Source organism: Callorhinus ursinus, unplaced genomic scaffold (assembly GCF_003265705.2).
Source record: "Callorhinus ursinus isolate GAN/ISIS: 27379988/994484 unplaced genomic scaffold, GSC_fseal_2.0 scaffold63, whole genome shotgun sequence".
NCBI lineage: Eukaryota > Metazoa > Chordata > Mammalia > Carnivora > Otariidae > Callorhinus > Callorhinus ursinus.
In genome coordinates, this window is record NW_027397125.1 from 1,438,571 (window position 1) to 1,462,455 (window position 23,885).

General features: G+C 36.8%; 1 protein-coding gene and 1 long non-coding RNA gene across 2 annotated transcripts in view; one reads left to right on the top strand and one right to left on the bottom strand.

Annotated features, from left to right (window-relative positions):
• The window catches only part of GPR158 (G protein-coupled receptor 158), a 453,369-nt gene that overhangs the window by 418,002 nt on the left and 11,482 nt on the right, over positions 1-23,885 (bottom strand). The window lies entirely within an intron of this gene.
• LOC141371270 (uncharacterized) lies at positions 481-22,122 on the top strand. Its single transcript, XR_012376081.1, has 3 exons — positions 481-539; positions 652-1,167; positions 21,960-22,122. It is a non-coding gene; the product is annotated as an uncharacterized lncRNA (long non-coding RNA).

Consider the following 23,885-nt stretch of genomic DNA (forward strand, 5'->3'; position numbering starts at 1 on the left):
TATGTTGAGTGCTTAGTTTGGGCCAAAACTGTTCTTGACCTTTGAAACACAACAGTCAGCAGATAAAAAAGTTCCTACCTTCATGGAGCTTAACTCTGGTGTGGGACAAATAATAAATGATGGCTATAAAGTAAGTAAATTCTGCTATATATTACGAAGTAAAAAGGGCAATGGAAAAAAAAACTTCAAGCAGGTGAGGGGAATGGTTAAGATTTTTTTTCTTTTTTTTTTTTTTAAGAGTGGGCGGATATCTAACTCAAACAATGGCTCAAGGTATACAACCGGTTCATACCATACTCAGTTACCAGTCATCTTCAATAACACAAAATTACCCACTGGACTATTACTGTCCACTACATTTTGGTATTCTGCCGTGAATGGCTTATTTAGAATGTATTTATAAGTAATAAACTAATAAAACTACATATTTTTATTTGTTCCACATCTGTTAGTAATAATGAAGTCAAGTTTCCCTCAACTATCCTGCTACACTGAAAGAGTTTAGTCACAAGACAGTGCAAATCTTCAGGCTTGCTCAGGTACATGAGCCACTTTGGGATTCCAGGAGGCTGCAATTACTCTGGTCCCTTTCCTGGGGAACCTAGCTTAATAGGTATCTTAATCACTGAGACTTTTCCCTCTTAATTCTAGGTTCATATAGAAGACCCAAAGTCACCGCAGACCTTAAGCTCAGCTCCCGAAGCTTTTCCGGGCTTTGGGCAAAACCACCAAAGGTAATGAGTTGTGAGTTTACCCCCTGAGAAATCAACGCTGACTCATCTTCGTTAGTGTCGTTGCCTCGGTGCCTGGAGACCTACAAAGCCCTCAGGGGGGTGCCGCTGACTTCCAGAGAGGAAAGTGGAGGTTTGGGGGATGAAGTAGAAAGAGGACGCTCTCTCTGTGGAGAAAGGTATCCTGCGGAAAACCACGCAGAGGCGAAACCACTCACAAGGTGCCGGGAGCCGACAGAGCTTGGGCCAGGCTACGAGTCTCACGCCGCCTGCGCAGAACGTCCCCTGAGCGCGTGCCTCCAGGGGCGGAAGTGCGGCTCGCACATCCGCACATCTGCACATCCAGTGAGCAGGCGCCACTGGGAAGCCCTGGGGGTGTGTAAGTGCCTGCGGTTTCCTGGGCTGAGGACTGGAAAGCGAGGACCAAAGAAGCCTGGTAAGTGGCCTCCAGAGAAGAAAATAATAGCAGGTTATATCCCCCAACATCTGGGTGCTTAGCTGAGCTGCAGACGTGCATTTTTGTCTACTTGTCTGACACCTGAAATGCAACAAGCCCAAAACGATTCATCCTCCACCCAAACTTGCAGTTCCCCTAATGTTTTTTGTCCATGACTGGGCCTCCATCCTTCCAGTTATCCAAGTCCATAATGTGTTATGAAACCAACCCCCCAATCAAAACAATTGCCAAGTTCCCTAGATTGTACTCCCTGGATGCTTCTTGCATCTTAACCTTTGCCCTCCAATTCTATCATCACTGCCTTGGTTCAGGTCTTCATCTCTCACAAGACTAAAAACATTTTACAGTAATTTACTGATTTAGTCTTATCTCGTATTGCTCCAGGTAAAGATCCTGGTCCTGAAGTTTATATGGTTTAGGGTCCTTCTTTAAGAAACAGACATGAAGGGGCGCCTGGGTGGCTCAGTCGTTAAGCGTCTGCCTTCGGCTCAGGTCATGGTCCCAGGGTCCTGGGATCGAGCCCCGCATCAGACTCCCTGCTCCGCGGGAGGCCTGCTTCTCCCTCTCCCACTCCCCCTGCTTGTGTTCCTTCTCTCACTATCTCTGTCAAATAAATAAATAAAATTAAAAAAAAAAGAAACAGACATGAAATCATGAATATACTTATCACAATATGACCTTTGGCCCTATATCTTTGCCTTTTAACTGCAGTGTGGGTAGTAAAATCATTACCAGAAGCTATTTCTATACCAGGATGAGTAGCAATAACTTAGCTATACATAGATGTAACTACAAACTACTTTAATATATATTACTAGGGGTGCCTAGGTGGCACAGTATGTTAAGCATACCACTCTTGGTTTCCATGCAGGTCATGATCTCAGGATCCTGGGATCCAGCCCTGCCTCAGTCTCCGGGCTCAGCAGGGAGTCTGCTTGAGATTCTCTGTCCCTCTCCCTTTGCCCTTCCCACTCCTGCTGTCAGTCTCCCTCTCTCTCAAATAAATAAATCTTAATACACACACACACACACACACACACATATGCATACACACACATATTACTAAATAATCCTGAACTTCCCCATTAGCTGGTTTCCAAAATGCCCATAGCCTAGGGAAAATGTATTAGAAGCAAGTTAAAGTAGAAAGAGACGATTGCAGTTAAAATATCCTCCTTTTTCAAATTTTACAGAAAACACTTGACCACAAAACTCATTGCTAGTGTTCATTCTAGGACTTTAGAAGGTTTCCACGAAAGCAAAAGGCGCTGGAGCTTAAGCATCACACTCTGCTCTCTATGTAATCTTTGAAATATGTCAGTCTGATCCTAATGATTCCCTGCTTAAAGTCAGTATTTCCCACTGTCCTAAAGAATAATATCCAAGCTCTTTGGTATAATGTTATATTCAGACCCTTCCTACTACTAACATCTCCAATCACTCTTCTGCATACACTCTTTGTTCCAAACAATTCACAACTGCATGTGGTGTCTTAAAAACTTACGCTATCTCAGAAAACCATTCTTTTATACATGCCTTTATACCTGAAGTCCCTTTGCCTAAACTGTGCTTTAACAATCATAGCTCCTACCTGACTTTTTGAAGCCTTCCATAAACTCTGATTTAGAAGCTACTTCCCTATTCTCACCATAATACACTGTACTTAGCCTTCTTCATACTTTAATGATGTTTTCCACACCAAACTAAAATTTCCATAGCCCATGTCTTTGTAATATTTCTCCTAGCTCCTGTGTGTGTGTGTGTGTGTGTGTGTGTGTGTGTACACACCATATCTTCTTTATCCACTCATTAGTCAGTGGACGTTTGGGCTCTTTCCATAATTTGGCTATTGTTGATAATGCTGCTATAACATCGGGGTGCATGTACTCCTTTGAATTAGTATTTTTGTATTATTTGGGTAAATACATAAGAATGAAATCTGGCCATTTGCAATGACATGAATGAAGCTAGAGAGTATTGTGCTCAGTGACATAATTCAGTCATAGAAAGACTAATACCATATGATTTCACGCATGTGTAATTTAAAAAACAAAACAAATGAACATGGGAAAAAAGAAGGAAAACCAAGAAACAGACTTTTAACTATAGAGAATAAACTGGTGGTTACCAGAGGGGAAGGGAGGGGGAGAGATGGGTTAAATAGGTGATGAGGATTAAGGAGGGCCCTTGTGATGAGCACCGGGTGTTGTATATAAGTATTGAATCACTAAATTGTACACCTGAAACTAATATTACACTGTTAACTGGAATTTATTTATTTATTTTTTTTAGAGAGAGAGAGATACAGCATGAGCAGGGTAGGGGAGAAGCAGAAGGAGAGGGAGAGAGAGAATCTTTTTTTTAAAATATTTTATTTATTTATTTGACAGAGAGAGAGAGAGACAGCTAGAGGGGGAACACAAGCAGGGGGAGTGGGAGAGGGAAAAAGCAGGCTTCCTGCCGAGCAGGGAGCCAGATGCGGGGCTCGATCCCGCTGAGATCATGACCTGAGCCGAAGGCAGTTGCTTAACCAACTGAGCCACCCAGGTGCCCTGAGAGAGAGACTCTTAAGCAGGCTCCATGCTCAGCACAGAGCCCAATGTGGGGCTCCATCTCATGACCCTGAGATCATGGCATGAGTCAGATGTTTAACCAACTGAGCCACCCAGGCACCCACTAACTGGAATTTAAATAAAAACTTAAAAAAAGGGATGCCTGGGTGGTTCAGTCAGTTAAGCTTCTGCCTTTGGCTCGGGTCATGATACCAGGGTCCTGGGATCGAGTCCCACATCAGGCTCCTTGCTCAGCGGGGAGCCTGCTTCTCCCTCTGCCTGCTGCTTCCCCTGCTTGTGCTCTTTCTCTCTCTCTCTCTGACAAATAAATAAAAATTTTAAAAAAATTTCCCATATCTCCTAAATCAGTCCACCTCCAAAATTAACCTCCAGGAAACTGCAGAGGCTAGAGAGAAGCAAGAAGTAGCTAAAGTAACAATGACACTTTCTCCTTCAAAAAAAAGAGGGAGAATACCCAAGCAAACTGAAAACTATAATGACTACTATGTGTGAAGAGATGGAAAGAAAAACTGGATAGGTTGAAGGAAAGTTTTTAAATTCAGCTTTTGCTTCTTCCTCTTTTACCTTGGATAATAATTTCCTGCTCTGTCACTACAAAAAAAAATTGACATTAACAGTCCATATAATCAATATTGATGAGGTACAAGTGAAGAAGTTCTGCCAAAAAAAGTTGATAAAAACAGGTACTGGTAGATCAGCTGCCACCAGTCATTTACTCCTAACAACAGCTAACCAGAACAGAACCTGGTGCCTAGAAATGGGTTGCTGACATAACGAAAACCTAAAACATGGGGCACCAGGCAGACACAGAAGCTGGAAAGGCCTCAAAGAGATGGTTAATAAAAGTGGGAATATGTTGGTGAGTCTTAAAGGACAATGAGGAAAATGGTATTGGAGGCAGAGAAAAAAGGAACTTTGGTACATAATATATGGAAAGTTTGGCAACACTGTCACTTGTGAACAATGGAACTTGTGGATCTAATGAAGGAAGTTTCTAGTCCAAATGGGGAAAGTACTACCTGGTCTTTCTTGGCTATGACAGAATACAAAAAAAAAGCATGGACTAAAGAAGGACCTGCTTCGTTTTGTTTTTGGATTTTAAAATTTTTAATTGTGATCAAATATACATAACATAAGATGTACCATCTTAACCATCTTAACATCTTAAAAGTGTGCAATTCAGTACTGTTAAGTACATTCATATTGTTGTACAACTCATCTCCAGAACTCTTTTTATCTTGCAGAATTACAGCTCTCTACCCCTTAAACAATAATTTTCATTTCCTACTCTGCCTAGCCCCTGGAGTGGAACCATTATTCTAATTTATATCTCTAAGAATTTGACTACTCCAGGTACCTCATCCAAGTAGAATCATACAGTTATGAGTCTTTTTGTGGCTGGCTTATTTCACTCAGTTTAATATAGTCTCGGCTCATCCATGTTGTAGCAGGTGTCAGAATTTCCTTCCTTTTTAATGGAATAGTGTTATAATGTATTTATAAACCATATTTTGTTTAATCATTCCTTTGTTTATAGACACTGAGTTGTTTCCACCTTTTGGTTATTGTGAATAATGCTGCTATGGAGCTGTTTGGTTTTTTGAGTAAAATTTAGAGAAAATATTAAAGAGCCAGAAGTTGGAAAAAAAAAAAAAAGCAAAACAAAACAAAAACTATTGCACATCTCCAGTCTCTTCTAGGAAAAGATTCTTGGAATATGAAAGGGCTTAGGTCAAAGAACCACTTCAGAGTGGGTCTGTAAAATCCTTTATTAAAACCTCAGAAGGATGTAAGGCCGTGTTTCTAGAACCTCTTAGCTAGATTAAAGGACTCCTAATGGTCTTATGGGTATGCCTCATAGACCCTCTGCATTAAAATAGTAGGGATTCTAAGATTCTTAAGGCTTTGTTGCACAGTAGCCACAGGGCCCAATTTAGAAAATTGCCTATCTTAAAGAGATTTAAAAATCTGGCTTCTGTCCAATAGAATGAAACCCAGTAAGATTCATAGAAAACCCAGAACATTTTTCAACAAATAGCATAAGTAGGAGCACTGTCATCTTAAATTAAAAGGAAACAGTACAAAATAAAAAAGCCAATTCCTCCTCCCCATGCTTCTGTGAGCAAGAAGCAAGCTAAGAAGTCCAGTCAGTTGCAAACATAATCAGTTTCTTAGGGAAAAGGAAGGATGGTTCAAAGGACAGAATCAAGAACTGAGAGGATAAAGCCAGGACCTTCAGAGAATTTTTCCCAGGGAGCAGGATTGGATCATAATCAAGGAATTGGTAATATACATTGAAGTGAATTTGAAAATTGCCAGGATCTAGTAGCTGCTATGTGTATCCTGTTTCCCTGCTTTTTTAACTGGAGTATTACTGTAGTTGTGCGATCCCTTTACCACAATTATATATTGAGGGGGGATAACAGGGGAAGGGGACAGATAATATTTCTTTATAGGTCTTCAGATTGAGAGGTATTATACTAGAGGAGCCATACACATAACACTCATGCTCATCTACACTTCACTCAAACGGCTAAATCCTGACTTTAAGACAATACCACAATGAAATGAGACTTTGCGGGTGAGGAGTGTGAGAGGGGGTAAGTGTATTTTGCCTAAAAGAATTCCAACTACCCTGAGATTATCTTGCTATGAGGAGATGCAAGATACCAGGTGGAGTGAATGTGGAAAGAGAGTTTACCAAGAAGTTCCCATACACACCCCAGCTACTTGAAACATCCCAGCCCACTTGCCAGATACATGAGTGAGAAGCCATCTTAGAAGTGGATCTTCTAGCCCCAGCCACCCCAAATGATACTATATACATCAGAAACACTTCCCAAATTTGTGACCCACAGAATTGTGAAAAAAACAAAACATTTGTTTGATGCCCCTAGGTTGTACAGTTATGCAGAAATAGGTAACTTGGACATCTAACCAATACAGATGTCCTATATTGGTAAAAGGAAGAGTATATTTAGAAGATATAGCCATCAAGAACATATATGCATCTCAGTGTAAGCACACATATGTGTATGTTTATCAACAATTTGTATAACTTAAGAGAGAAATAAATTGTTCAACAATTGGAGTCGGAAATTCTGACATACCTCTCTGAGAAACTGATAGATCAAATAAAAAGAAGCAATGTTAGCAAGTATCTAAATGTTATAATCAGTAGACTTAAGCTATTTGGCATATATAGAACTCTTCACATGACAGATAATTGACTTTTCTGTTTTAATATTCAAGAATACTTACCAAATATTTATCCAAAATAAACCAGAGATTATATCTCAAAGGGAACCTCAAACTCCAAAGGAACAATGTCATATACACTATGTCCTTTAATCATAATCCATTAAATTATAAATTAAGTTTCTTAAAAGGATACCTTAAATACCTCTCATATGTTTGGAAAATTACAGCAAATTACTAAATAACCCTTAGGTTAAAAAATAAATTAATGAATATTCAGAATTGAATGGCAGTGAAAATATTACAAATAAAGAAACTATGGAACATAGATAAAATAAAACTGGAAGGAAATTTTGTTGCTTTAAATACTATACGTTTATAAGGAAACAAGATATTTTAAAATCTAAATATTTAATTCAAGAAGGTGGAAGTGAGGAAGCACCAGAGAAAATACAAAGATTCAGAATAAATGATAGAACACAAGTCAGTGAAATGAGGAACAACAAAGTGATGGAACAACAAAAACAAAATCACAAATTAGTTCTTTGGCACTCATATCCTGGTTTCTAAATACCATTTTCTAGTAATGAATAAGGGTCCCTCAGAATAACGAGTGATCACGGGCCTGGACAGGGAGAACAAAGCATCATCTTCAGAAAATAAGGACAAGAGCTTGTCAAAAAGGACATATGAGCAAACTTGAGAGTTCCCAATTGCCAAAGTTGGAGCAATTTAAGCAAGAAAATAAATAATGATAATATTGGATTCAGATACCCCAAAAATCAGTATCTATAAGTCCATACTGAAACAAGTGATTAAATAAATGAAGAAAAAGGGGCAACTCTGTTACATAAGAATTCCAATTGATAAATTTAGAAAGAATTAGGGAAATAGAAAATCATCATTGGAATACCACATTAATAATTGTTGCAGACAAGACCGGCTGGTAAGACCTAGAATTAGAGTGAAAAACTTTTAAAAGAAACAGAATATTTAAATAACTTAAAATCAGGGTGCCTGGGTGGCTCAGTCGATGAGTGTCTGCCTTCGGCTCAGGTCATGGTCTCGGGGTCCTGGGATCGAGCCCTGCATTGGGCTCCCTGCTCCACGGGAAGCCTGCTTCTCCCTCTCCCACTCCCCCTGCTTGTGTTCCCTCTCCCGCTGTGTCTCTCTCTGTCAAATAAATAAACAAATCTTAAATAAATAAATAAATAAATAAATAAATAAATAAATAAATAACTTAAAAGCATCCCTCCCCAGCCATTTATTTATTCATTATTATATGGATGTTAAGGTATTTCCAAAATTATTTGACACTACTCTGTCCATGAAGAGGAAATTACTTCACCTGCCCTTGGTGGGCTTAATTTGTTAATTCACTTAAGAAAAAGAGAAAAATAGTAACTTTAGCATAGAGAAACCTGGCAAACAATGTGTTTTCACATGGTCTCCACACTAACCACGTGATCAAGGTCAACATCACCTACAGTAAAACATACTGATACTATGTACTCTGTGATATGATACAATGAGAAAGGCAGTTCCTCTCTATTATATTGGGTGCCTGGGTGGCTCAGTTGGTTAAGTGACTGCCTTCGGCTCAGGTCATGATCCTGGAGTCCCGGGATTGAGTCCCGCATCGGGTTCCCTGCTTGGCAGGGAGTCTGCTTCTCCCTCTGACCCTCCCCTCTCTCATGTGCTCTCTCTCTCTCTCTCTCAAATAAATAAATAAAATCTTCAAAAAATATATATATATATATATTCTTCCCCAAAGTCCATAACCTCAGTCTAATCCTGAGAAACCATCAGACAAATCCAAACTAAAGGATATTCAACAGAATACCATGCCAGCATTCAAAAGTGTCAACTAATGGTTGATAACATAAGAGAACATCTTTAAAGAACAAGGAATGACTGAGACGCTATCACAGACTGGAGGAAACTAAGAAAACATGACAACTAAATGATAATGTTAGTTTTGTTAAGGTTGCCATAACAAAGTACCACAGACTGGGTGGTTTAGCAACAGAAATTTATTTTCTTATATTTCTGAAGTCTAGGAGTCCACAATCAAGGTGTCAGCAGGGTTGATTTCTTCTGAGGCCTCTCTCTTTTTCTTGTAGATAGCCATCTTCTCTGTGTCTTCACATGGTCTTCCCTTTGTACATGCCTGTGCCCTAATCTTCTTATAAGGAGACCAGTCATATTGGATTAGGGCCCATCCTCATTTTAACTTAATTACTTATTTAAAGACCTTGTCTCCAAATACAGTCACTTATGAGGTACTGGGGGCATTAGGACTTCAACATATGAATTTTGGGGAAAGACAATTCAGATACCATAACATATGATATCCTGCTTTGGATCTGGAAGAGAAAATGGGACATAAATGGAAAAACTGAGGAAATCTGATTAAGATCTGTAAGGTTTTTTTTTTTAAGATTTTATTTTTTATTTATTTGTCAGAATGAGAGAAAGAGAGCACGCGCACGCATGCACAAGCAGGGGGAGTGGCAGGGAGACGGAGAAGCAGATTCCCCACCAAGCAAGGAGCCTGATGTGGGACTTGGTCCCAGGACCCAGGGATCATGACTTGAGCCAAAGGCAGGTGCTTAACTGACTGAGCCACCCAGGTGTCCCAAGATCTGTAGTTTAATTCACAGTGTTGTACTAACATTACTTTCTTTGTTTTGATAGTTTTACCATGGTCACATAAGATGTTAATGTTACTGGAAGTTGAGTGAATAATATGTGAGAACTTTCTATACTATCTTTGCTAATCTTCTTAAAATCTAAAGTTATTTCAAAATAGTTAAAACTTTTCAGTTATAAAAAAAGCTAAAGTTCTTTGAAAAGATGAATAAGAGAGACTCGAGTATTAAAAAGAAAATAGGTAAATAAATACACAGTGAAAAATACAAAGGAATGCTTTAAAAAACAGTATTATGATTAATGATTCTCTAATAAACTTTTAAAAACTAGAGTTAATGAATAAAGGATAAATTGGTAGAAAATATAAAATGGCAGACTTGCCCAAGAAGGAATATAAAACTTGAATAGGACAATAAGTATAAAAAAATTAAATCATTCACTTCCCAGAAAACCTTACATGTTTTGTCTATGAATTCTACCAAACTTTTAAGGAACAGTTCTTATATTTTTACAAGTTTTTAAAATAAAAATATAACAGAAACAATGGATTTTATGTGATTTTGATTCCAAACCACATGAGAACAATACCTAAAAAAATTGTAGCCCCCTTTTAACTAAATAAAATGGTTAAATAAAATGTTAAAATATCTTAAAATAATTATATATCATGATCCACTGGAGTATATCTCAAGAATGAAAGGATGTTTTAATATAAGAAAATATATCAATGAGGGAAGATGGTCACAGAGTAGGAGGACCACAGACTTGCCTCATTCCATGAATATAACTAGATAACTATCAAATCATCCTAAATATCCCAGATATTGACCTGAAGGCTGGCAGAGCAAACTCTACAACTAAAGGTTGATAAAAGGTCACATTGAAGAAGGTAGGAAGTGTGGATACAGGGTTTGGGAGAGAAGCAGAATATGGCTGCTGTAATAGGGATGGAGTGGTTTTAGAGAAGAGTGAGAGACAGACTAGCACACAGGGGAGTGAATGGGAAAGTGAAACCCCATAGCAATTGGCTTGGAAGGTGCGAGGGCCCAAATTTCATGACTTCTGACAACCAGTAGGGCGTAAAGCCTGGAATTATAAAGGTCATAGGGCTTGGCTGTGATAGAGCCCCAAGGGCACTGAACTGTTCTTGGAGAGAAGGCAGGCAAACAACCCATGGACACACATCATGGAAACAACAATTTGAAGAGCATCTGGGGCACACATTGGGGGGGTTATTTGCTCCTATCAGAGCACACACTAGAGAGTGTTCATGGAGAGAACCCCTCCAAGAACAAAGGAAGTGGCTAGTGCCATTTTTCTCCCTTGCCCCTCTGCATAAGCACAAGGCTGCCTGTGGGAACTAGTGCAGCTCTGACACTGACTATCTAAATTGCTTACACCAAACCCTACCACACCGTGCTCCAGTGAAACTACCCTTCCTAGTCATGCCTCAGTCCCATTGTAGCGGACCCTCTCCCCCAGAAAGCCAGCCCAAGACCCTGCAAACACTGCATTTCCCAACGTAGGAGCCTCAGTTCCTGCAGTGGTGGCGACAGGTCTCATTTCAGAAATGTATCAGAGCACAACTAGTTAAAACATGCCATGTTCAGGCCAGGGACCAAATGTTGCCCACAACAGACAAAGAGAGTTTCTGCAGACAACTGGACTGAAAGATAAAGGTAGGAAACACAAAGAAGTAAAAATGAATATTTCTGTAAAAAAGAATCAGTCAAGGAACTCACAAGATAAAAGGATGTAAAATATAGAAATAAATACCTAAATCATGGGGAGGGGACGAGAAAAGTATGGGATCAAAATTAAACGAACATCAACTTAATATAGATTGCAGAAAAGATTATATACAAACCTATTGGTACCAATATATCAAAACCACTAATAAATATGCAAAGAATAAAGAGAAAGAAATCCAAATATATCATTAATGAAAATCAGCAAACCATGAAACAGAGAAAGACAAGAAAGGATCGGAGAAAATCTTCAGAAACAACCACAAAACAAATAATAAAATTACAATAAATACATATCTATCAGTATAACTCTGAATATAAATGGACTAAACACTCCAAAAGATATAGAGAGAATAGATAAAATAACAAGACCTATCTATATACGCCTACAAGAGATTCATTTTAGACCTAAAACCACCTGCAGGTTGAAAGTGAGTGGAGGGAGAAACATCTGTCATGCAAATGGATGTCAAAAGAAAGCTGGAGGAGTATTACTTATAGTGGACCAAAGACTTTAAAACAAAGTGTAACAAGAGACAAAGGAGGACACTATATAATAATAAAGGGGACAATCTAACAAGAAGATATAACAATTGTAAGTATTTATGCACCCAACCTAGGAGCACCCAAATACATAAAAAATAACAAACATAAAGGAATTAATCGATAATAATCCCTACGATAGTAGGGAACTTTAACACCCCACTTACATCAATGAACAGATCATCTTAACAGAAAATCAACAAGGAAACAATGGCTTTGAATGACACACTGGAACAAGTGGATTTAAAGATATATATCCAGAACATTCCATCCTAAGCAGAATACACATTCTTTTCAAATGCACATGGATAATTCTCCAGAATAGATCACATATTAGCCCACAGAACAAGCTTCAACAAATTCAAGAAGATTGAAGTCATACCATGCATCTTTTCTGACTATAATGTTATGAAACTAGAAGCCAACTGTAAGAAAAAATTTGGGAAGACCACAAATACATGGAGGTTAAATAGTATACTGTTAAACGATGAATTGGTCAACCAGGAAGTAAAAGAAAAAAAAAGTAACATGGAAAACAATGAAAATGAAAACACAATGGTCCAAAATCTTTGGGATGCAGCAAAAGCAATTCTAAGAGGGAAATTCATAGCAATACAGGGCTACCTCAAGAAGCAAAAAAAATCTCAAATAAACAACCTACCCTTACATCTGAAGGAGCTAGGAAAAGAAGAACAAACAAAACCTAAAACCATCAGAAGTAAAGAAATGATAAAGATTAGAGCAGAAATAAATGATGTAGAAACTAAAAAACCCAGTAGAACAGATCAATGAAACCAGGAGCTGGTTCTTTGAAAAAATCAATAAAATTGATTCATCAAGCCAGACTTATAAAGAAAAAAAGAGAAAGGACTCAGACACAATCACAAATGAGAGAGGAGAAATAACAACCAACACGACAGAAATACAGACAATTAGAATATTACGAAAAACTATATGCCAACAAATTGGATAACCTAGAAGAAATGGATAAATTCCTATAAACATATAAACTACCAAAACTGAAACAGGAAGAAACAGAAAATTTGAATAGACCAATAACCAACAAAGAAATTGAGTCAGTAATCAAAAAGTTCTCAACAAACAAAAGTCCAGGACCAGATAGCTTCACAGGAGGATTCTATCAAACATTTAAAAAAGAGTTAATACCTATTCTTCTCAAACTATTTCAAAAAGTAGAAAAGGAAGGGAAACTTCCAGTTTCATTCTATGAGGCCAGCATTACCCTGATACCAAAACCAGATAATGACATTATTTAGAAAGAACTATAGGCTAATATCTCTAATGAACATAGATGCAGAAATTCTCAACAAGATACTAGCAAATTGAATTCAACGATGCATTAAAAAAAATCATTCACCACGATCAAGTGGGATTACTCCTGGGTAGCAAGGGTGGTTCAGTATTCACAAATATATCAATATCACATCAATAAGAGAAAGGATAAGAGCCATATGATTATTTTAATAGACACAGGAAAAGCATTTGACAAAGTACACATCCATTCATGATAAAAAACTCTTTAACAAAGTAGGTTTAGAGGTAACAAACCTCAACATAATGAAGGCCATATATGAAAAACCCACAGCTGATATCCTCAATGCAGAAAACTGAGAGCTCTTCCCCTAAGGTCAGGAACAAGACAAAGATGTCCACTCTCATCACTTTATTCAACATAGTACTGGAAGTCCTAGCCTCGGCAATCAGACAACAAAAAGAAATAAAAGGCATCCAAATTGGTAAAGAAGTAAAACTTTCAGTATTTGCAGATGACATGATACTATATATAGAAAACCCAAAAGACTCAACTAAAAACGTGCTAGAACTGATAATTTGATAAAGTCTCAGGATACAAAATTATACAGAAATCTGTTGTACTTCTATACACCAAAAATGATGCAGCAGAAAAAGAAAATCAAGAAAACAATCCCATTTATAATTGCACCAAAAATAATGATACCTGGGAATAAACCTAGCCAAAGAGATAAGAGACCTATACTCTAAAAACTGTAAAACACTGATGAAAGAAATTAAAGACAAGACAAAGAAATGGAAAGACATTCCATGCCTATGGATTAGAAGAATGAATAGTATTAAAATGTCTATACTACCCAAAGCAACCTACACATTTAATGCAATCCCTATCAAAATAATGACAGCATTTTTCACGAGCTAGAACAAACAACTCTAAAATTTATATGGAACCACAAAGACCCCGAATAGACAAAACAGTCCTGAAAAAGAAAACCAAAGCTGGAGGTATCACAATTCCAGACTTCCAAGTCATATTACAAAGCTATAGTGATCAAGACAGTATGGTACTGGCACAAAAATAGACACATAGATCAATAGAACAGAATAGAAAACCCAGAAATAAACCCACAATTAACTTTTGACAAAGCAGGAAAGAATACCCAATGGGGAAAGTCACTCCAGGTAGTGTTGGGAAAACTGGGTAGCAACACGCAAATGAATGAAACTGGGCCACTTTTTTACACTACACAGAAAAATAAATTCAAAATGGAATAAAGACCTAAATGTGAGACCTGTAACCATAAAAATCCTAAAAGAGAAACCAAGCAATAACCTCTTTAACATCGGCCATAGCAACTTTTTTTCTAGATGTGTCTCCTGAGGCATGGGAAATGAAAGCAAAAATAAACTATAGGGACTGCATCAAAATAAAAAGCTTTTACACAATGAAGGAAAAAAATCAACAAAACTAAAAGGCAACCTACTGAATAGGAGAAGATATTTGCAAATGACATACCTGATAAAGGGTTAGTATCCAAAATACATAATAACTTATATAACTCAAGACCAAAAATGCCCCAAATAATCCAATTAAATATTGGCAGAAGACATGAACATACATTTCTCGAAAGAAGACATACAGATGACCAACAGACACATGAAAAGATGTTCATCATCACTTAGTATCAGGGAAATGCAAATCAAATCTATAATGAGATACTACCTCCCACCTGTTAGAATGGCTAAAGTCAACAACACAAGAAACAACTGGTGTTGGTAAGGTACACTGTTGGTGGGAATGCAAAGTGGTGAAGCCACTGTGCAAAACAGTATGGAGGTTCCTCAAAAATTAATCACACTACTGGGTATTTACCCAAAGAATACATGCACCCCTATGTTTATAGCTGCATTATTTACAATAGACAAGGTATAGAAGAAGCTCAAGTGCCCATCCATTGATGAATAGATAAAGAAAACATGGTATTATACATAAACATATATACAATCACACAGTGGAATATTAGTCATAATAAAGGATGAAATCTTGTCATTTGCAACAACATAGGTGGAACTAGAGATATAATAATAATAAGCCAGTCAGAGAAAGACAAAGACCATATGATTTCACTCATATGTGAAATTTAAGAAACAAAACAATTGAGCAGAGGGGAAAAAAAAGAGTGAGAGAGAGACAAATCAAGAAATATACTCTTAACTAGAGAGAACAAACTGATGATTAGCAGAGGGGAGGAGGTGTGGGCGATGGGTTACATAGGTGATGGGGATTAAGGAGTACTCTTGTGATGAGCACTGGGGACGTTTGGAATTGTTGAATCACTATACTGCATACCTGAAACTAATAGAACACTATATGTTAACTAACTGGAATTAAAATAAAAACTTAAAAAGCCAAAAAAAATAAAGGAAAATATATCAATGAAATTCACAGCATTAATAGAAGAAATGAAAAAAATTATCTGATTATTTTAATCAAGATAAAAGAGCATTTTACAAAATTCTACCACCTAATTTCCTTTAAAAATAAACTAGAAATAAAACTTTAACTTGAAGCTTGCTTCTATCAACAATATATTTAAAGGAGAAACTTTTTAAGATGTTTGCTTTAAGTCAAGAGTGCTTACAATCTCTGATGCTGTTTAATATAGTACTGAAAGTCACAACTAATTCTATAAAGAAAAAAATGATATGTAAAGTTCAGAAGAGATTAAACCATCATTATTTGTAGATGATCATTTATCTGACAATAAAATCAACAGACAAAATGAGAATAATAACAAAGTTCAGCAAAGTTGATGGACAGCAGATCAAAGTACAAAAATCAATAGCATTTATCTATACCAACAATCTCCAGTGAAAAATGATAACTAAAAAAATGCCATTTAAAATATCAACAGAACCCATAAATTCAGTAGTAAAGTTAATCAAGAATACACAAAACCTCTATGGAGAAATTTTGAAACTCTAATGAAGGACAAAATAGATCTGAAAAATATGGAGAGATATCCCATACTCTAAGAAGGAATAATTTATTGTATTAAAAATGTGAATTATCATTAAATGCAGCTATAAATTTAATGCAGAACCAACGAAAACTCCATATTGATTTTTGAGAAACTTGATAGCTTGCTGTAAGTAAAATAATAAAAATTAGCTGTGAAAAGAAAAGAGGTAGGTCTTGCTCAAGCAATTAGTAAGACGTACTGCCCAACCATGGCAATAAAACATAGTATTGACAGAAAAACAGACGTGGGAAGCAGTGGAACAAAATAGAGAATTCAGAAACACATACACATATAGCATATAAGGCACTTACACGTATGATAAAGATGATAGTGTTGGGAATCTGGCTCACTAAGTGAACAAAAATAATACCTCAGTCCCTACCTAAAGCATGTACAAGGGTAAATCCAGATATTCAAAACCTGACTGTGAAAGGTAAAACTTTAAAGTTAGTAGTTGATAACATAAGAGAATATTTTTTGAGAAGGTACTGAAAGATTTCTTAAACCCTAAAGCATAAACTGTAAGGCAAATTTTTAAGTAAATAACATCAGTAATTTTTGAAAATTCTCTTCAAGGGAAAAGATTAAGAACAAAGTTAACTGAAAGGTAACAGATTGGGTGATGTTACGTCTAAAATTGACACAGAAGTAGTATCTAGAATACACCAGGATTTCTTGCAATTCAATAAAAGTATAGGAATCATAATAGGAAAAAGACAAAGGATATAAACAAGCATTTTACAGAAAAGTAAACCCAACAGGCTTACAAGCACATGAAGAGATGCTTAAGCAAATTAAAACAATAGTGAGATATCACTTTGCATTCATTAAACTGGCAAAAAATTAGAAAGCCATGTAATGCCAAATGTTGGCAGTAATGTAAAGCTCTAGGATCCTTTATGTCCTGCTGGTAAGTATGTAGACTGGTGCAGCCTATCTAGAGAGCCATCTTGCAATATTTTATAAAATACATTTACCCCTCTCTATGACCCAGAAATCCTGCTCTTGGGTTTACCTTTCAAAGAAATTCTCATTCAAGTCTATAAAGGGGCATATAAACTTACCACAGTGTTATTGTAATGGCAAAGAATTGAAGACATTCTGGGTGCCCATCCCTGGGACTGGACAGTTTCTACACATTATGCAGTGGTAGAGTACTATATTGCAATAGAGAAATGGACTGGTTGTGTATGTAGCAAGATGAAGAGATTTTTTAAAATTTTTTATTGTTATATTAATCACCATACATTACATCATTAGTTTTTGATGTAGTGTTCCATGATTCATTGTTTGTGCCTAACACCCAGTGCTCCACGCAGAACGTGCCCTCTTTAATACCCATCACCAGGCTAACCCATCCCCCCATCCCCCTCCCCTCTAGAACCCTCAGTTTGTTTTTCAGAGTCCATCATCTCTAATGGTTCGTCTCCCCCTCAACATGAAGAGATTTTTAAAACAGAGTTGTGTAAATAAAAAGTAAGCAGAATAATCAGCTATATAGCAAGCATTTAATTAAAATTATTTGCACACAAATAGCATATGAACAGAAGAGCACACTTCACAGGTTAGTTGCAAATGGGATGGGATCAAGGAAAAGTTAAAAAACTTTTTTTAAAGGGGAAGAAGAGCTATTTTCTTTCTGTTCCCATCTAACTATAAAAGTCTAGATTCATGTTTCAGTGACTTAAGTAATCTTTGTATCATTTCCTCACTTGGGGCATCGTATCCTCAGAAAACTTCCTCAAAAAAGCACCCAGCCTCTGTATCATTTAGCTCCAGCATATAACTACAAGAAATACAAAAGAAACAAGAACATAGTCTGATGCCCTCTAGAACATCTAGAAGAATTTGACAACAGTCTGTCTTAAAGCAAGTAAATGTTCTCCTCCCCCACACTACTTTGCAGCAGACATGTCCAGAGAAAGCATGCCAAACTTTACATAGTGACAAACGTCTTCCATCTGTCTGGCTTCTTGTTCTTGGAAGGTTTTTTGGCAACCAGGTCACATCTTCCTTGGGAAGATCTGTACATTTTATGTGGAAAAAAATAAATAACTCGTTTGATTTTTACAAAAGAGAAGGAACCAATAAATATAAAATGAAGTAAGGTCAGTCAGGAGGAACACGTATTCCCCATCCACATATACAATCTTTGTATTTTGGGGCTCCTCAAGGTGATACTTCTTTCAAAATTAAGTGCAGCACATCTCTTAAAATTGCTAGCGTTTAGAATTTGATAATAGATGACTGTCCCTCTGAAAAATATATTTTGAGTCTGCTACTTTTATAGAGGTAGCTGACTAATGTCTCAATTTGTGGTTTTCCTTCCCTGGGATAGTTTTGAGCTTCATTTTATTTCAATTTTAAATAACAGGAGGACAATTTATCAAACACATCCACAGTGTTCCTTGTATCACCTCCATCCTTTCTGAATGGGGTAGGACAATTCCTTGTCAGGGAACCCAGTACAAAGAGATCACCTATATTGATTCATTTTTTTCAAATAACAATCCTGTAAAAGAGGAAGTACTTTCTCGTTTTATAGATGAGGAAAATAAGGTTCAGCTAAGTTATATAATATGTTCAAAGTCATACTTTTTTAATGTCTACAGAGAAAAAAATGACAAAGTATATCTGTCAAGGCAAATAAAGGTTTAATGTGAACACTGTAATCTCTCTTAAAATATAATGGTCTCATACATTCAGTTTCCTGTTGATTTAATTAAAATGCATTTATGTTAGTGTTTGGCTATAATATGTAAATGAAAATATCTTTTTTGTTAACCATTTCTTAAATTACTAAATTTCTCTCTTTTTTTCCTGTTGGCTCCTATTCATATAGATTTTCAAGTCAAATTACCCATCTGATAATCTGCCCAGTTTTTTTTCACTCTAAATGACTTTTTTCTAGACCCTAATATTTTATACAATAAAAACAAGTCAGCTGTTAATAGTAATTTTTCACAGAAAAAATATGTAGCTTATGACAATGGCCACTTCTGATCCAGAGATAACAACAGTAAATAAGGCCATAAAGTAAATTAAAAAAATGTTCCCATTGAAATGAAAATAACTAGCCTTGGTTAGGTACCAAAGATGTGAACTAAATATAGGTTTTACTTGTATGCTTTGAACCCTGTGTTTTAAGTTATCATTTATTGGGTGCGCATTATGTGTCAGACATTATGCTAAAGACCGTTAAAACATCCTCACTGAAATATGTGACTGATACTATTTCCCCAGTTTATATTATAACTATGTATTATCAATATCGTTTCCCCTAAATAATAGTTAAGAAATTTGGGACAAAAAGAGATGAAATGGGCTGCCTGAGGACACACACCTAATAAGGAAAAGAGCTGAATATGATGTGCATATCCTTGGTAAGGGTAAGAAGACTGTCAGAAAACCTAAGTGTGAGTTCTTGTTCAAGTTGGTGAGTTGAGCGTATATTTCTCTACCTCATCCCTCCACATCCAACTGTAATGGCAGTAAATAAGTATAAAAGGGAATGAGGCAAAATAACTGACCAGAGATATGACATGATTTTCTGGGATCATACTGGTGATAAGCCAGAGTGGTGACAGCTGAGTCCAGGACAGGAGCAGAAAAAGGCTGGAAGAGAGGTGAAAACTGCTTTTCCAGCAGACTTTTCAGAAGGATTTTAAGCTCAAAATCAACTGGTATCAAGAGTGGAAGTAGAAAAGGAGGCAGACATCAAGGTGATGAATTGAAGGACTTCCTTGAGTTACACAAGTTGGAACATCTTTCCTTGTGTGCAGTAAGGGTATTTTTTCCCAAACTGAAAACCAAGAACAATTCTGTAAATAGATGAAAAGAAATACCTGTAAGAGCTAAAACTTCTAAAATTAACTATTAGTTCTCCCAGAGTAGAGGTCTAGGGTGGGCCAGAGACTGCCAACTTCCTTCTCAGGCATCCTAAAGTGATTGAAGTGACAATCAAGGGAGAGGTCTACTGAGGAACTAGGCCTACACACCTGACACAAGGCTCCATGTCCTCTAGCTATATAAATTAATCTAGCCCTTCAGTCAGAAAATGATGACTAAGGATAACATTTGAGATGAACTGGTAGCATAAAGAAGAAGAACTGGTATGAAAAAGCAAAACAACCAAACCATGAACAAACAGCAACAATTCAGGCAACAGAAGACAATTTAATAAGTATTTTAATTTTCTCAAAGAGATTTAAGAAAATGAACATACAATTATGAAAAACAATCAGAGCAAGAAAGAGTTCATAGAAATTAAAAGAGATTGCCAGATGAAAACTAATTTACTAAAAAGGAAAAAATAAAATCTCTTACAAGGGAAAGTAAAGAGAAAAAGATGAAAAAAATGAGAGAAAAGTTAAATTTATGGAGATCAATCCAGAATGTCAAATGCCAAACTCTTAGAAGTTCCAGAAAGAGAAAAGGATAGGAGAAAGTAATTTTAAGCAATCATAAAAGAAATTTCTGAGTGGAAAAATCTAAAAGGGCCAACTAAGTGGTAAGGTTGATGAATAAAAAGAATCACATCTAAGCACATCATCATGAATATTCAGAACCCTAAGGAAAAAGAAAAGATCTTAAAAGTTTCTATAAAGAGAAAAGAAACAAGTACCTACAAAAGTATAATAAATCAGGTTAATATCAAAATTTTTTTACCAGCATCAATGATACTGGCAAATTTTTTTTACCAGCTAAAAACAACGTCTTTAAAATTCTGAGGGCAAAATTACTTTGAACCTATATTCTGACAATCAATCATGCACAAAGACATGTTTTCAGACATGGGAAGACTTAGAAATTTTACTTAGAAAGTACCTGAAATGCTTAGAAAGTATTTGAAATTATACTCCACAGGATGAAAAAATAAGAATTCTAGAAATAAGAGGACCTGCATCCAACACAGAGTTGGATCCAAAATTCCAATAATTTGAAAAGATTTCCATGATGGTTATTCTGCAGAAGACCTAAAGCAACTTGTACAAATTATGGGACTCCAACAAGAATGCCTTCAACAAAAATGTGAACTTTTCTTTAACAAATAGTATGATTGATTAAAAAGTTAGATAATCTTAGAAATAAGCAAAATATATGGTTGTTTTTTATTTCTTCAATATGAAAAAGGAAAGCAGATGGCAATTCCAAAGGCAGGGAAGCATTATGTGAGAAGTCTCCAGGCAGACATATGTAAACTAGAGGTAGCATGGTTTTGAGCAGTTGGTCTAGAGAGAGATAATCCATTGGTCCTTGAAATTTGGAACATTTTGAAAATGCACAGATTCAGTTATTCAAGGTTCATTTCTTAGAGGCAATGAACAGACAAAGCACAGACTTTTTTTTTTTTTTTGGTTTTTTACTGCAGTGACAGGTTATAAATGCCACCATCTTCAATTATCTAAAAATACAGGAATAGCAAGAGAAGTAGGAGGATAAAGAAAGAAAAGTAAAAAATAGAAGATGCTATTTTAAATTTATGGATGCAAAAATCAAGGTAACCAGTAGAAAAATTTAAAATATAATTAATGAAAAAAGGAAGAGAATAGGGAAAGGGAAATATGAAATATAAAAAGCTAAATCCAACATTTGTCACATTGTAGAAGCTAATGATGATTATTTTACTTCCTAAAACCCATAATCCCTATTTTCCATTGTTACCGTTCCTCATTAGAGATACATTCCTACCTATAACAAAATCTACCTCCAAATTCACACCCAAATGTTTGTGGTCTCTCTCCTGGCTTTTCCAATCTCAGCTCCATGCCTTATGCCTCTCCACTGGCAGGTTTTCAGGCAGCCCCTGACCTCTACATCTTAGACCTCACCATAAAGGACAAGGAGTGTCAGGAAATGGCAAATGACAAGACCTGCCAGCTACCAGCTTGAGAGAAGTCAGGGACCCGCAGGATGTCATTCCAAGCATGCTGGTAAGGAAGAAAAAAAAATGCTTTGCCCATGAGTTAACCTATTGTGCCTCTGCCCTTACTCTCCTGCTGTCTGCATCTGGAAAATGCTTCCCTTACAGGTTTGAACTAGGGAGCAAGAAAAGCAACCAACTTATTTTTGCAAGAAATTTTGGATTTTTTATTTCTACCTCCCTTGCCTCTCAAATTCCAATTTATTCATTCACACTTGAGAATGGAGCAACTAGAAATAGCTATTCTTTGACTGAAATCTCATCAGAGAGACTGGAAAAACTCAAGCTCCTAGAGCTAAGGGAGGCTGTGGCAAGAAGGCCAAGACTGAAAGGAAGAAAGAGAAGAAGGCACCAAAATAAGAACACTACAATAAAACCATCCAAGGGAAAACAATGAAAATGTATCTACAATTTACAGATTGCTATGGGGTAGAAATTTTTTTTTAATTTTATTTATTTGAGAGAGAGAGAATGAGCAGGGGGAAGGGACGGAGGGAGAGGGAGAAGCAGGCTCCCCACTGAGCTGAGCAGGGAGCCCGACACAGGGCTCCATCCCAGGACCCTGAGATCATGACCTGAGGTGAAAGCAGACACTTAACGACTGAGCCGCCCTGGGGCCCCTGGGGTAGAAACTTTTAAAGTACTTAATACGTTTCTGTATTACCACAATATTTTAATGACTTATTGAACACCTGCGTATCTTACTCTCATTTTTTATGTCATTACACACTTCTCAGTACGTTCTAGTAACACTTTTCTTTCTATTCTTGAAGCTATTCTATTCTGTTTCTATTCTTGAAGCTCATTCCTGCCTCAAGGCCTTTGCTCTCACTATTTTCCTATTCAGAACATGATTACCTCAACTTGTTCCATGGCTCTCTTTCTTATCCTCCGTTTCTTAACTCAAAGGTCTTTCCTGACCACCCTATTTAATGCAACCCACCTTACCTCTCAGCTATTCTTTATCTCATTATCTATTCATATCCTTATAGCACTTGTTTCTATCAAGAATTATTTATTATATTTATTTTGCTTGCTGATCATCTATCTTCTCCCACCCCCACAAAAAATATCCATGAGGACAGGGACTTTTATCTGTCATTTTCACTATTATATCCCCAGCATCTATAGTCCTAGCCAGTCACATGTTACATACCCTATAATGTTTCTTAAAAGAATAGTACATTCCATACATTATCCTAAACTCTTTATTTATATGATTGTTCACTCTTTTTTTTTTAAAGATTTTATTTATTTATTTGACAGAGAGAGACACAGTGAGAGAGGGAACACAAGCAGGGGGAGTGGGAGAGGGAGAAGCAGGCTTCCCGCCAAGCAGGGAGCCCAATGTGGGGCTCGATCCCAGGACCTCGGGATCACGACCTGAGCCGAAGGCAGACTCTTAACGACTGAGCCACCTAGGTGCCCCATGATTGTTTACTCTTTACAACAATGAGAGGTACTCTACACCCTTTCAAGATGAAGACATAGAGTGAAGTAACGTGCCCAGTGTCACACAGTAAACAAAAGTGGAAGTTCGTGGATTCAAGTGTAGATTTATAATCCCAAAACCCTTCCTCCTAGCCATACTGCCTCCCTGAAATATGCAAGGCAATTTCAAGAGGCACTGAATGTAGGAAGTCATAAAATGTGGTCCTTGCATTTGAAGGCCATGTAGAACTAGTTGGGGAAATAGGACTTTTACATAAAGAGACAAACAATAATAACAAGAAGCAGCTACTTTCATGATAGCCCCTATCTTAAA